The sequence below is a fragment of the Macrotis lagotis genome, chromosome 2 (genome assembly GCF_037893015.1).
Source record: "Macrotis lagotis isolate mMagLag1 chromosome 2, bilby.v1.9.chrom.fasta, whole genome shotgun sequence".
In the NCBI taxonomy this organism is placed as follows: Eukaryota; Metazoa; Chordata; class Mammalia; order Peramelemorphia; family Peramelidae; genus Macrotis; species Macrotis lagotis.
In genome coordinates this window covers 56,317,365-56,332,664 of record NC_133659.1, presented here as the reverse complement: position 1 = coordinate 56,332,664, position 15,300 = coordinate 56,317,365, and the positions used below count along the sequence as shown (strand labels likewise).

The window sequence follows — 15,300 nt, the reverse complement described above, 5'->3', positions numbered from 1 at the left end:
CCAAACCTTAATTTTATTCTTATTTGTTCTGATCTGATTTCAATGGTGTACTGATATTCCTACCCTCCCAACCATCATTCCTCCAAAGTAAACTAATCTACAAATACAGATCAACTGCAATTTGGCAAATTATACAATGAAAGAAATGCCTGGGTTATGGAGTGATTAAGTCCCATGCCCAGAGAGCTACAATTAATATGTGAAAGAAGCAACATTTGAATCCAGATCATTCTGACTAAAGTTCACTCTTTATCTATTTGACCATGCTGGTTCCAATTCAGTCATCACTATTATAATTATCATGGTTCAAAGATGACTCTCAGTGCTTGGAAACTTGGTCAGCAGAGCATAAATTCTGGCAGGTCATACTATGCTATAAAAGCTTGGAGGACCAGCTCAGTGATAGATTTCCTTCTTCAGTCAGGTTTAGAGAGGCTCATTACCAGGCTGGCAGCAAAGGGGTGAACTTTCTATTTGTGGTAAGAGAATATTTGAAATATAATATTGAAAATAGTATGTTGGAAAGAATAGTTTGGAAATAGTTTACATTGCCAGTGCTATATTAGAAACAGCATAAAATGTAAATAGTATATTAGAAATAGTATATATTGCCAATAGCATATTGGAAATAGTATGCATTGAAAATAAAGAAGGTGGAGATAGTAAATAGTGAAAATATTATGTTGGAAATAATATGCATTGCAAATAACATATTGAAAATTTTATATATTGCAAATAGTATCCTGGAAATAGCATGCATTGCAAATAGCATATTGGAAATAGCATGCATTTCAAATAATGTGCTGGAAATATATATGTATATTATTAATATATGTATATCACTAATGTATATTACTAATAGCATGTTGGAGATAGAATATTTTGCAAATGGTATGCTGGAAATTGTGTGTATTATAAACAGTATACTAGACATAGTGTACATTTCAAATAGTATGCTGAAAATAGTGTGTATGTTACAAATTACTGTTTAATTTCCTTGTTTTATCTAACTCTTTGTGACCCCATTTGGGTTTTTCTTGGCAAAGATAATGGAGTAGTTTGCCATTTCCTTCTTCAGTTCATTTTACAGATGATTTTACATACTGCAGCAAACAGGGTGAAGGGACTTGCCCAGGGTTACATAGTTTGTAAGTCTGTGAGGCCATTTCCATGAAAATGAATATTCCTGACACAAGGCCTGGAGCTTTATCCACTGCACCACCTATGTATTGCAAATATTATGTTGGAAATAACTTATAATGAAGGTAGTATGTTGAAAACAGTATATATTACAATATACTACAAATTATATATAAAAATACATATACATGTATATAGTACCTAGATATAGAATATTTTACAAGTTTTATATTATAAATTGTATATATTGCAAATAGAATATTGAACATATTGTTTATTGCAAATAGCATACTGGAAATGATGTGTTAGAAACAGAAAATATTATAAATAATATACAGGATATATTAATTTTTACTATTAGTATATTAGAAAATAATGTGTTAAAATAGTATATTAGAAAGAACGGGGGCAGCTAGGTGGCGCAGTGGATAAAGCACTGGCCCTGGAGTCAGGAGTACCTGGGTTCAAATCTGGTCTCAGACACTTAATAATTACCTAGCTGTGTGGCCTTGGGCAAGCCACTTAACCCCTTTTGCCTTGCAACCCCCCCCCCCCCAAAAAAAAAGAAAAAAGTAAGAATGTTAACTCTGCAATCAGGACTCCACAAGTGCAGATTCTACCTACTTAGTATTTATATGAACCTGAATAAGTCACTTAAATTGCTTGAGTCTCTGATTTTTCACTGTTAAAGCAAGAGCTGGACTAGATAGTTTCTGAGATGACTTTTAGTTCTAGATTTTGGATCTTATGATCTATGACTATCAGTTATTAGAGCTACTGTGATCTGTGTTTAGCTATGTTACCTATGGAGCCATGATGACAAAATTAGAAATCCCTGAAGCATTTCCATAAAATTGAAACTATCTGTCTCCCTGGGTTGTGATGAAGTCAGAACTTTATTAACTTTAAATCTTTATAGACATTAAAGCAAATATTATTGAGTTCAATTCCTTTTCTAATGAATTGGAATCCTTCTACTTGAGCAATAAGCATTTAGGAGGAATTTCCTATATAACAGTCGTGGTGCTGATCAGTGAGGATATGAATGTAGGCTGAGTCCTAAAGTCCATGGCATGAGGCTGTCTCCTCATTGGTGGAAAGCAATTTCCCATGCCTATATGAAGAGTTGGGTAGAATGAGCAAAAACAGTGTAGAGACTCTTCAGGCTCACTAGTCTCACTGGGTGTTTTTGTTTCAAAATCTTTGAGAGAGAAGAGTCCTGATACCAATCTCTCTTCAGGTCTCTGAAGGGAGAAAAGACCCTGGGAAACAACAGATGTGAAAGGAGCTGAATCTCCATTTTGGTTGACCCTATCCACAGCATGCTACCCTGGAGACTTTGGGGAATTTTCCCCTTGGGTAAACTCTGTTATTATTATTTGAGGTGAAATATTTCATTCCCACAGGGAGAGTTTGTTCAATTTATACTATTTGGTATATATTCTCATAAGTTTAGTTTTTCAGATTTCTGTTTTGCAAGTAACTTATATAAATGGTATAAATGTATTTCTTTCCTATTTGCTATGTGTGTTCATTGTGGAACTGGTACCTGATGAGAAAGGAGTCAAGTCTTGGATATAAGCTTATGGGTTCTCATTCTCCTTTAGGAAGTAGTAATCAGGATTTAGCCTGCAACTGGCAACATTTTCCCCTTATGCTAATACTATTTAAGGGAGCAGATAGATAAAATTCAAGTCTAATATTTCCTCTCTTTGAAGAGAGCAGAGAGAGACCAGATGTTTTTGGAGCAACTTGGAGGCTCTGAAGAAGTGTTGTATGGAGGGGAAGAGATATTAGAGATGTATATATTTTGTCTTATTTCAAATCATTGAGACAGTCTCATTATATAAAGATAAAGCCAGTCCCTGCCCTCAAGGCTGTTACATTTTAGTGAGCATGACAAAACACACATAAATATAAGATAGTAGCAGAGTAGATGGAAGGTAAACTCAGAGGAGAAAGCACAGACAGCTTGAGGATGAAGGCAAGGTCTCTTGTAAAATGTGAGACGAAATAATCCTTGGAGGAAACCAGAGAAACTGGGAGACTGAGGTGGGTGGGCAGATACTTTCAGGAATGGTAGGGAGGGTCAGTGTAAAGATGTGAAAATAGAAAACGAAGACTCAGGATGCAAAGAACGATAAGGACGATGGTAGAGTATGTGGAAGATAATAAAGTATAAAAGACTGGAAAGGTAGGAAGGGGCCAGATAGCAAAGGGCTTTAAATATAAAACAGTAGAGTTCTTTATTACAAAGGTGGAGCTTATTGCAATAATGGGGATGATGGTAGTGACATGATCTGACCTACAATTTAGGAAAAAAATACCTTGGCAACTGAATGGAAGATGGATTAGAGAAAGATTTGAGGCATGGAAACCAAATAGAAATCTATTGCAAACATTCAAGTGAGAGAGTATGAGGATTTGAATTCAGGTGGAAGCTGTATAAGAGAAGTGGTGGAGAACTGGAGAGAAGAGGATGTATAGTAGGGGAACTGTGGAAGTATAAACAATTGTACTGCGAAACGAATGGGGTATGTGGGATAAGTGAGAATAAGGAACACAGGATAACTTGAAAATTGCAAGTCTGGGTGCCTGGAAGAATGATTGCGCTGACCTCATCTGTAGTAGGGAAATTTGGGGAAAAGAATGTTGGGTTTAAGATGCTTAAAAGGCATTTACTGAGGGGCGTCCACATAGCATCCAAGTGGTGATGTATGACAGTAGTTCAGGAGAGAAATAGGACTAGATATATAGATATGGGAATTGTCCACAGAGAGATGATAATTAAATATCTTGGAATTTATGAGATCACCAAGAAAGATGGTATATAGTGAAAACAAAAGAAAGCTCAGGGTAGAACTTTTGGGGGTAATCATGGTTTTTTAGTGTTACATATAGAACAACCAGCAATGAAGAATATGAAGGAAAATTTTGGATGGGAAGAGAGTTATGAGAGCTATATCTTGAAAATTCAGAAAGGATAGAGTATCCAGGAGAAGTGGGTGATCAACAGTGTCAAATTCTGTAGAGAGGTTAAAAAAAGAATTAGGATTGAGGAAAATTCATTGGATTTGGCAATTAAAGGATTGCTAACTTTGAAGAGGGCTGTTAACAGTTACATGAAATCATAAACTAGATTATAGAGGGATTAGAAAAGAGGAAAAAAGAGTAGAAGCACTGTGTAAAGATGAGTTTCTCGAGGAATTTACTCATTAATGGGAGGAGGGCAATAGATACTGGGGATGATAAGCTCTATGAAGTTTTTTTTTAAATAATGTGGGTGATATAGGCATAACTTTTGAGAGTGTCAGTAGATAGGGAGAAATGAAGACAAGAGAAAGAGGGGGAAGATAATGGGAACAAATTGTAAGAGGAAACCAAGATGGGATGGATCAAAGTTTCATGTAGAAAAGTTTGCACTGATAAAAAGATGAGTGATTTCTCTATCTTAGACTGGAGTGAAGAAGATGATGAAGGAATATTTCTGAATTATGTAACTTATGGGGATGAAGGTAAGGGTTGAGTGGTTTCTACTTTTTGGTGAAATAAGAGAAGAATAATTTAACTGAAAAGGTAGAAGGAGTCAAACCAAGGCAACAAACATTTAATAAGTACTTTGTATGTTCTAGAGTTGAAAATATAAATGAAAGCAAAAGAAAGGTAGTCCCTAACATCAGGGACATTATATTCATGGTTACTACAAGAAGTCTGAGGAGAAATAAAAATATTTAAAAGAGCCACTATGAGAGTGAAAAAATGGATAGATTAGGGAGAAATGTAATGTTTCCCTTGCTGCACTGAGGACCCAGGTGAGATTAGTTAACATATATTTGTAGTGGTCCTAGTCAATATAGTTTGAGCATTTCCTCGACCTCTCTTCTGAAGAATGTGAAAAAGAACAAAGTGGGAGGATAATAGGAGTACTATAAGGTTAAATTTAGCCAAGGCATGATTAATTACAGGACAATGAAACAAGGGAGAAAATAATGTAGATTTGTGTTGTGCTCCAAGTAGTCAATATAGGTAAGATGTGAATGTAGCTTGTGCAGGAGTGATAGACTGGAGAAAGAATTAAAGTGTAGAGGAAATGGAACTCATGATGGGGATAAAGAATAGACTCAAAAGTTGTGAGGCACAAATGGAGACAATGAAAAAAATATGATGATCAGTTAAAGGAATCTCAGGGCTCAAAAACAGAGACATGGGATACTTATGAGTAATGTTGAGAACAAAGCTAAACACATCTCTGTGTTTAGGTGAGATACAGTGGAGGATTAAATAATGGGATTGAGAAGGTTGAAGAACTGGTAAACTAAGGTACTTGAGGGAAAATTGAAAAGTAAGTTGAGGTTCTTGAGTATAAGAGCAAAAATCAGCAGAATACTGTGAGTGAATTCATTAAAGAAAGTAGAATGAAGTGGGGATTAAAATAACCAATAGAATCTAGATTGAGAGATAAATTTGGATAGTGTGGACCTCAAAGAAGAGGTTGTTTGGTGAATTTAGTAAAGAGAGATTCCAGATGTGACATTGGGGAACATACAGGAACTGATATACCGTTGTGACCAGTAAGTTTGGGGCTTAAGGAAAATGATGGGTGAAGCAGTGATGATGATCATTGGGACAGATCCTGGTCTCAGTCAAGGTTAGATAACAGAAGGAATGAGAAAGAAAGAGGTTTAAGACAAAAAGTAAAGTTTATTCAGTTATGTATCAAATATCCAAAGTGCACAGTGAATAGAGTGGGCAGATGCAGGGCACTGAAGAAATAGGTTTGAAGTAGTTAAGGTAATAGTGAGGTAATAGTGAGCAGAGGAGAGGAAACAGAGTTTCTGTATTATGGTTAAAAATCATTGAGGTGGAGCAAATAGAGAGGGAAATAGCTTCTTTAAACCTCAAGAAATATGGGAAAGTGAAAAGAAAGGTGATTTAGAAGACAACAAAACCTAGACAGAGCTCCCCCTGACATATACTGGTTGTCTGACCTTGGACAAGGTATTTAACCTTTTTTTCTTTGGGTGATTCTATTAGACCATGAGTTGCAGAAAAGTGCCAACCTGAATTGGTAGATTGAGCCATCTCATTAAAGGTCAGGGCGCTATCCTTAGACCTATGTACATTAATCATTATAGAGTAAGTTAAGAAAATATCAATCATTGGATCTTTGAGAGGTGGTCATATACTATCTACTTGATTAGTGGTGGTAAACTCATTCTATTTAGTAGGGAATTATTTGTCTCTTATTGTATTCAATATAGGGATTGAATCATTTTCAGAAAGTCTTAGTAGTGCTGATAAATTCATAGGAGACAAAGGTAACAAAGGTAAAAACATCTCTTGGAATCTTAAGTCCCTTATTTTCATTAAGTAGTCTCTGAAGGGTCAGAGAAGCAATTAAGGAAGAGGAAGGACAATTGACCTTTTACTAAATTGGAAGGTCAAAGTACCATAATTCCACTTTGGAATAGGGGGGATTCCAGAGGCTCAGGTGATCCTGGCAACAGAATTTCTCCATATTTTTGAGTGTAAAACATTTGGGTTACTTCCCAGGCTGCTCTATGGTTGTCTGCAAAACTTAAAGAATTATCCTGGAAAGGAAGATCTACTGTGTCTCTGTTTATAAGCAACAGAGTCAAAACAATTCCTTCTCAAATGTTAGATCCATATTTCAACTGGGAAATTTAGGTCGTGTGTCCATGATGTCATTGCAAAGGAGCTGGAGGGAGTCATCACAGAAGGTGCAGCATAGAGAGGTAATGCTGTGGTTGTTCAGGGTTAACTCTTTTGATGCTTCTAATACAGTAGGGCCTGCATAACTGGTTCCTCATGTAGGGAAATACAGCTGAAGTACAGGTGCCAGTCCAGTCCAATGGGTCTGATTCAGCTCTGGGGTGGCATTTTAGCAATAGTTCCTACATCAGTTTAGTTAATTATAAAACAATAAAGTTTCCAGTACCTTATCCCAGTGGCCATAAGAAAAGCCATATTCTTAACCTTTAAGTCTTGGCAAGCTTCCCATTTTCTTATACCTTTCTCCCAACTTTATAGGGTCAGGGACTGACTGGATCTATTTATGCCCTTGGAAGTATGGTAATAGAAGATGTGGAGGGGCACTAATGGGCATAGTGGATAGAGTGCCAGACTGAGAGTCAAGAAGACACAACACTTTAGTATTTCTAGCATCTTGCATGTAGTAGGTACCTCATAAATATTTATTAAATACTTATATACTGAATTTTGAACTCAAGAAAACATGGTGACTGTTTTCTTAACAGTCAAACTCAGATAGTAATAGCACTAGCCTTTTGGCATGTCAGATTCACTGGCCTCAGATACTTGCCAACTCTGTGACCATAGACAAATAATTTAACCCCTGTATACTTCAGTTTCCTCAGCTATAAAATGAGTTGGGGGAAAAAATGGCAAACTTCTCCAGTTTCTTTGTCAAGGAAACCCCACATGGGGTACCTAAGGGTTGAAAACTGGTTAGTGGTTGGAAATTTGCTCTAGGAGTCAAGAAAACCTGGATTCCAGTCCTACCCTTGATACATACACTGTCTGGGTGATCCTAGGCAAGTGAATTAATCATTTAGTGCTCTAGGTAACTCTCCAAGATACTAGGCTGCAGAGAAGACAAGGATCTGCGTTGTTATTTTGAGTTCCCTATGTCAATGGGCTAGAGTAATCCTGGTGGTCATAAGAGAAGGCATATTCTTACCCTTTAAGTGTTAGCAAGCTTTCCCTCAAAAACCAAAATGAGTCTTGGCACATGAAAAACCATTAGGCAGTACCTCTCTTTCCCCAATACTTGTGAGGTAATAGGGTAGACGGAGGTGTTATTCTTTAGAAGAAATCCCACTCTTACTGGGGAAATGAGACTCCCATGAGATAATTCAGGAATAGGACAAGATGTTGCAGGAAAACGTGAGTTGTGCTGGGAGTTAGTTCTGCCACTAACTCTATGTGAGACTTTGGGCAAGTTATTCATTTCTCTGAAATCCTGGAAAATAAAGTTTTGGAATTAAATCAGGAATTTTTCTTATTTTTAACTTTACTTAATTTTATTACAAGATAAATGCTTCCTTTGTAATCCTATGCCTTAATTTTATGCATTTTTATAAAGAGTGGTTATTAGAAGGACCAGTAAATTTCCTCCAGACTGCCTACCCAAGGAGTCCACAACTTGAAAAAGTTAAAGAACCTCCCTGAATTAAATGCTCTTAAAGATCCCTTCCAGATCTAAATCAAATAATATTAGCACCTAGGGCTCCTTCCTCAATTTTCATTTTGTGGAATGCAAATGCAGAGGATTATAGGAGATTTGACTTAGTATGCACCAGACTCTTGAAATACCCTGTTTTTTTGTTTTGTTTTGTTATTTTTTTAAATTTTCTATGGCCCTTTGTACTTATTGAATTCACTTTTATAATTTAAAACTCTTTCTGTTATTTTTAGATATTCTGCATTTCCCCATTAAATGGAATCTATTTGAGGGTAGGGAGTAGCTCTTATGCATATTTTTATTCCCAACATTGAACACAACAGGTGACCAATAAATTTCACATTAGGATATATTTGTGTCTAAATCCCACATTTGAGCCTATTTTCTTATTATTTTATTAGCACAGTGTCTGCCATAATAGTAAATTCTTACTAAATACTTGTTCCTTTCTTCCCTTTCTCTTCAAAGTAAAAAAAAAAACCTGAAAGAGGACTCTAGTCAATTAAAAAAAGCATACCTATATTATTTTTATAGTTAATAGACATGCCACCCCACCACCATAGAGTAGTACTGTATAACGGTTTTATATTTCTAGCACCTAACACGGTGGGTATTTCATAAATGCTTGTTGATTGACTAAAGTACTGGATTTTGATCTCAAAGAGTCATGGAGCCTCTGTTTTCTTCGTCTAATTCGGATAATTATAGCACTGATCCTGTAAAGATCAAATTAGCTAATGTACTTAAATTACTTTGCAGACCTTAAAGTGCTATGTAAATGGGAGTTAGTATTATAATTTAGCCAGTGGCTAAGGGATGGCACTGGAAGTCGCTCAGGATTAGGATGATTAGCACTCCAAAATATGGAGATAAACAGATGGTGATAAATGGAGAGTCAGAAATGAATAGAATTTGCCCAGGACTCTGGAGCTGTCACCCTGGCCCCAACATTCTATATTTAACATCAAATGGCAGTGCAAGGTCACCAGGAGGAAGATATTGGAGCAGAGCCAGTACACCGGCTTCAAAGCTATGCACTCTGCAACTCAACCTCCCCAGGCTGTTCATGTGAGGACGATGGATGACGGCGAGATTCCAAAGCAATTGCTTTGCTTTGAGCTGAAGCCGAGGACCTGCTACTGGTACAAGCTGGGAGGTCAGTACCAGTACTCCAAGGACATACAACTCAGATACTGAGAAGTAGGCAGGCATTGCTGATTTGAACAGGTTTCATTCCATGTTTTTGGTCTGGAAGCTCAGCGAGGATCTTTTGGTGTAGATGGAGTGGGATCAGTTTGCCTAACAAATTCTTCTTCCCTCCATGTCTTTCTTGTTGTCAGAGTCTTGCTTTGTACTTCTGCTCAAAAGGTTTCCACCAGATAGAATATTTTTCTTATTCCTTTGCCAGCTGTCCAGATTCCTTTCTCCTAAGGCTTAGTTCAGATTCTTCCTCCTTGATGAAGCATCTTATTGATCTCTTTCTGTCTTGACCTCATGCTGCATCTGATATTCTCTAATGATTTCACATGCATAAATTTGACCTCTCCAACTAGATAATCATCTCCTTTGGCATCAAGATTGCAGCCTAACTACTTAATAAATGCTTAGTGACTATAATTGAATAACTAATTCCAACAAGGGCTGTGCTATTGGCACCTTATCTAAGACACAGTTTTTGTGAGCTCAGGTTTTAGGATAATAAATTTATAACTAGAATGGATCTGAGAGGTCATCCAGTCTGATCCTTTAATTTTAGGAATGTGAAGAGGGAGACACATTAAAGCTAAGTGATTTGCTCAGGTCACACAGAGACTATAAGGCAGATACAGGATTTGAACTCAGATTTTCTGACTCCAAATTCATTCATTTTTTTGGTTGGAGCATGTTTCTATGAATCTAAATGAGAAGTAGTGTGATAGGAAAGAAAGTGTCTGGAGCTAGAGGACTAGAGTTTGGACTCCTGTGTTGCAATTTCACTATTTGATTAAATTAAATTCGACAAGGTTTAATAAAGTTCCTAAATGTGTAGAATGTGCTAGATGATATGAATTTTTTTCTTATTTAAACTTGTAATTTTTAGAGTGTAGGGTATTTCATAGTGAAAATATCCTTCATGGACATAGGTTATCAGTTGAGCTATAAGTCACAGTTTGATTAAAGTTATTTTTTTCAGTTGACCAAACTCTATTTTCTTTCATTGCTACCTCAACCTCCCCTACTGGGGGGGGGGGAAGAGAAAAGACAAAACCCTTGTAACAAATATGCATTGTGAAACAAAAAATGCTTTTTCCCCTAATTGACCATGTCCAAAAAAACACGTCTCAGCTGGCACCCTGAGTCCATCTATCACTTCTCTGTCAGGAGGTGGGGAGTGTGTTTCATGTGTCTTGTGAAGTTTTAATTGTTCATTAATGTTCATCAGGATTCTTAAGTCTAAAGTTGTTTGTGTAACCTAGGTTCCATGTTAGAACTGGGCACACCCAGATAGAAATGGATAGAAATGGATTATCTTTATTGTTATATAACTCTTCTTTAGTTTCTTCTCCTTTCCTTCTATATCAGTTCATACTTGTCTATGAAGCATCCTCATCAATTATCTGTAAAATTCTTTTGAGACCAAGGTTCCCAATTTTGACCATCTTGGAATTGACACACAAATTTATGAATCAGATTCCACTTCTGACTGGCACTAAAGCTTTGACTTGCCTCTCCTTAGATAGCCTGATGACCCCCTAATCCTGGAGACTCATCATATTGGTTCCAGATTTAGTGTGGACCTATACAATCACCTTTAGCCTTTCTGAAACTCAGAGTTCCTAACCTCAAGTGATTCACCAGCCTCAAGGTATGTGTCACCTTTTCCCTACCTTCATAATTTCTTACGACATAAAGTATTCCATTACCTTCACATACTATAATTTATTCAGCCATTTCTAAATTGATTTCCATTACCCCCTTTTCCCAGTTCTTTGCCACTACAAAAGGAGCTACTATATATAATTTAGCACTTATGGTTTCCTCTTTTCTTTCTTTTATCTTTTTGAGGTATAAACCTAGTAGGCCACATTGTATGTATGGTTTAGTATCTTTTGGTACCTAATTGTAAATTCAGAATGGTTGGACCAGTTCAGAGCTCTTTTGATAGTGCCTCTTTCCCCATTGCCTTTCCAGTATTTTCCCCCAATTTTCCCAATCTCATGGGTTCTAGGTAGTCTAATTTATCTTTCTATTTTAAAGAGTTATTTTAGGCACTTAGAGGTTAAATAATTTGCCCAGGGTCACACAGTAGGAATATTTCAGAGGTGGGATTTTTACCTAGTGCTTGACTACAAGCATGGTCTATTTGTTACTTACATAAGCTGGTAGTTTCTTATAAACAAGGGATACAAAGACAAAATGAAAAATAATTCTTGGCTCCAACGAACCTACCATATGACATTGGGCAATCACGTTGGCTTTCTTGGCCCTTAGTTTTTTCATCTCTATAATCCAGCTATATTGAGTTAAATATGATCTCTCTAACTCCATCTCCCATCTCCATATCATGGCAGGGATTGATCCCCATGCCTGGAATCTCTGCCCTCCCCACTTCAGTTTTTTAGTTTCACTGACTTCCCTTAAAACTCATTCAAATCGCTTTTCTAGTCTCCCTTGCTGCTGTTGCTTTCCCCTTTTTCAGAATCTGTTTATCCTTCTGAAAATATCAATGATTGTCTAGTTATTTACTGATTTTTCTCCCCCATTAGAGGTCAATGGCAGTGTTGTTATCTTTTTTGTGTCCTTAGCACAGAGTACATGGCCTGACATGGAAGAAAACATTTTGTTAATGCAATGGATTGCATGACTAATAGATAAAATGAAAGGTTTGCTTTAGAAAGATGGAGAAGTTAGAAATTGGACTGCTACATAGAGTGAGGTACCCTATCACACCAAGGATTACATCAAGTTTGAGGGCAATGACTTAGCTAAACCACAGTGTGACACATTTTCTAAAAGAGCTAATGTAATATTAGGTTTCTTTAATGAAAGTATTGAACAGGAGCAGAAGATCAGGCTGGAATGCCTTTGGGAAAATGCAGGGTTTTTTTTCAGATTTTCTTCAGAAACAAAAGGTTCATTTACTTTAATAACATTACTTTTCAGCTCTGCTTGGACTCAATAGCCTCTGAAATTTCTTCTATCTGTAGGTCTGTGATCTAGTGATCCTCTGACTTTGAGACATGAAACAGATAAAGAAAGGCACAGCCTAGTCCTCTCTCTTGTCTTCCTCACCTCTGAAGGATGTCAAGGGTTTGTGGTAGGTGATAGATCACAATGAAGGATAGAGAAGTTTGTGGTAGGTGATACAACACAACGAAGGTGGTCACCAAGGGCTTTCCAAGAGCAATAGTATGAAGGATGTCATCACTAAGAGATATGATTGGTGAAGAAGGTGGACTGATAACTTAAGGAAGAATGGATAAACACTGTACCATCAAGAGAACTAGAGGTAGGCTCCCAGAAGAATGACTCTGTATGAATACATTCTCCTCCCATCATGATATATATATATTATATATTATAATATATATATAATATATATATGTATATATATATATATATATATATCAAAACATTTTCAAGAGTCATATAAAATGAGGAGGGTATGAATTAGTTGTTATTTCCAATGTTAGAAGAAATAACTATATTGATGAGATCAGAGATCAGTTAATGTATCAAAGATGATGGCAACATTCCAGCTCTTTCTTTACCAGTTTTGCACATCTAAAAGTGTTATACATTTTCAGATGAATTTTGGCAAATTGAAGGATGACTAGAAGGAGGCAAGAAGAAAAGTAAAATGTTTGCAAATGGTTGAATATGGTAGCACATGGTTATAAGCTATGTTTCTGGGAGGAGCTGATGTTGGTGGATCACTTGAGCTCAGGAGCTTTGTGCTATAGTAGGTCTGAAGTCAATCAAGCATGCAGCCTAAGTCCAGCTTCAGTGTGGCATGCTCCTGGGATCAGAAGGTTTGCTTAAGAAGAGGAAACCAGCCCAGATTAGAAAAGAAAATAGGTCTTAAGGCTTCTATTCTTATCCAAATTGGAATTTGACTCATGAGTGGCTATGACACTTTTAACCTGGGCAAAATATAGAGACCTCATGTTAAACTCAAAAATTTAATGAAGATTTAGTGAGCATTATTTTATTCAAGGTATTGGGAGAGATATACAGATAATTCAGGTCTTCATGGAATTTACCATTTAGTAGAGAAGATACATACAAGTATTTATCAGGCAAAGCAATAGCCTCAAAGGGCTTTATGAGTTGTAGTAACATAAATTTGGGAAACTAGGTGGTAGAGTAGATAGAGTGTCAACCCCAGAGTCAGGAAAACATGAATTCAAATCCAGCCTCATATGCTTATTAGTACAATGACCCTAGACAAGTTACTTGAACCTGTTTGCACACTTTCCTCATCTGTCTAATGTACTGGAGAAGCAAAAGGTATATCACTCCAGTATCTTTTCCAAGAATATATCATATGGAGTCATAAAATTTTGAAAGGATTGAAAATATAAGCAATAGATTGCTTCTGACTAGGGCAGAAGGCAATTAGGGAAGGCTTCATGAGGGAGATTACATTTGAGGGATTTGTATGCTTAGGAATGATTGAAGGATGCATGGATATTTGCTCTGTAATGGAGACTTGTAATGGTAGTGACTTGTTACTTAATACCTGAGTTATGTTGAATATGATAAGCTGGACCTTGCTTGAGACTAAGTGTGTTGCCTTCATTTTAGCTCTGTGTCTAGAATCTTATTATGATGACCAGTAAGTTAGTCAATAATAATTTCTTAAATACTTTTTATATTTCCTAGGCATTGCGCTAAGTGTTGGGATTACAGAAAAAGATAAAGGAAGGTCCCTATTTTCAAGGAGCTCACTTTTTAGGAGACAACACTCAACATACATCCAAGATCTATAGAGGCTAGACAGGATGTCCTTTTAGGGCTATGATGGTAGCATTAGTGAGGTTTGGTTTCTCACTTTCAAGGCTCCTTTCAATTCTACAAATTCACAAGGCTTAAAGGAAGTACAATTGCCAAATATAAGGTGTTGTTTCTAAATATCATCCTTATTTTTGTCCAATCTTTTCAAACAATTAAGAGCTTCTTGGGGACTGATGGTCCAACCAGAGTAAGACATTTTCCACTGAGGAACTTTCCTCTTGTGAACTCAACTGTGCAAATAAAACCATGCTGTGAGGATTGACTGGGATTTTTCAGGTAGACAGACCTATTGAACTTTTGAATTCAGGTTGGTAGTGGTGATTTGCAGCCGGAGCCGTGTTTTCCCTGGGAGTTCTCTAGCCTCGAAGGTGATGGATGGGCACCTCTCAGGCACAGTTCCTTGATCAATAAGCCATAAAGTCTCAAATTGTTTTGTTAGATCCATTGATCAAATCCATTGGATTTGTCCCAACTCTTTTATTGTTGAGGCAGAAAAATGCAATGCTTGCCCTCGCTGACCCTCTCTCCTCTCCATAAACACTTTCACTTGGCCTCCTGAAACTATGGGGCAGTCGAGAGGGATAAGAGAGGGATAGGGGATTAATTCCAGGTTAAAATTCCATCTACAACCAGAGAAAGCAAATTAAAGCAACTTCTCACTTGATCTTTCTCTCTCAGAGGGAAGCAATAGGAATCTATCTGGTTGTTGAAAAGTTGTCAATGTGGTGTTGTGGAAGAAGCAATGGATTTGATATCAGAGGACTTGGATTAAAGTCTCAGCAAACACTTCCTTTGGGTAAGTTGAGTGTTATCTTTGGGACTCAGTTTTCTCATCTACAAAATGAAAGGATTAGACAGAAGTCTTCCAATGTCCCTCTTTGCTCCAAAATTAGTCTTTTTGTCTTTCTTTTTGTGGTCCTGGGCTGTGGGTAATGGGG

General features: G+C 36.9%; 1 long non-coding RNA gene across 1 annotated transcript in view; it reads left to right on the top strand.

Annotated features, from left to right (window-relative positions):
• The first annotated feature begins 9,439 nt into the window (after window positions 1-9,439).
• LOC141511008 (uncharacterized) overlaps window positions 9,440-15,300 on the top strand; it is a 124,317-nt gene continuing 118,456 nt past the window's right edge. The window contains exons 1-3 of the long non-coding RNA XR_012475232.1: window positions 9,440-9,521; window positions 11,082-11,210; window positions 15,041-15,158. This is a non-coding gene — a long non-coding RNA (uncharacterized LOC141511008). The remainder of the gene's footprint in view (window positions 9,522-11,081; window positions 11,211-15,040; window positions 15,159-15,300) is intronic.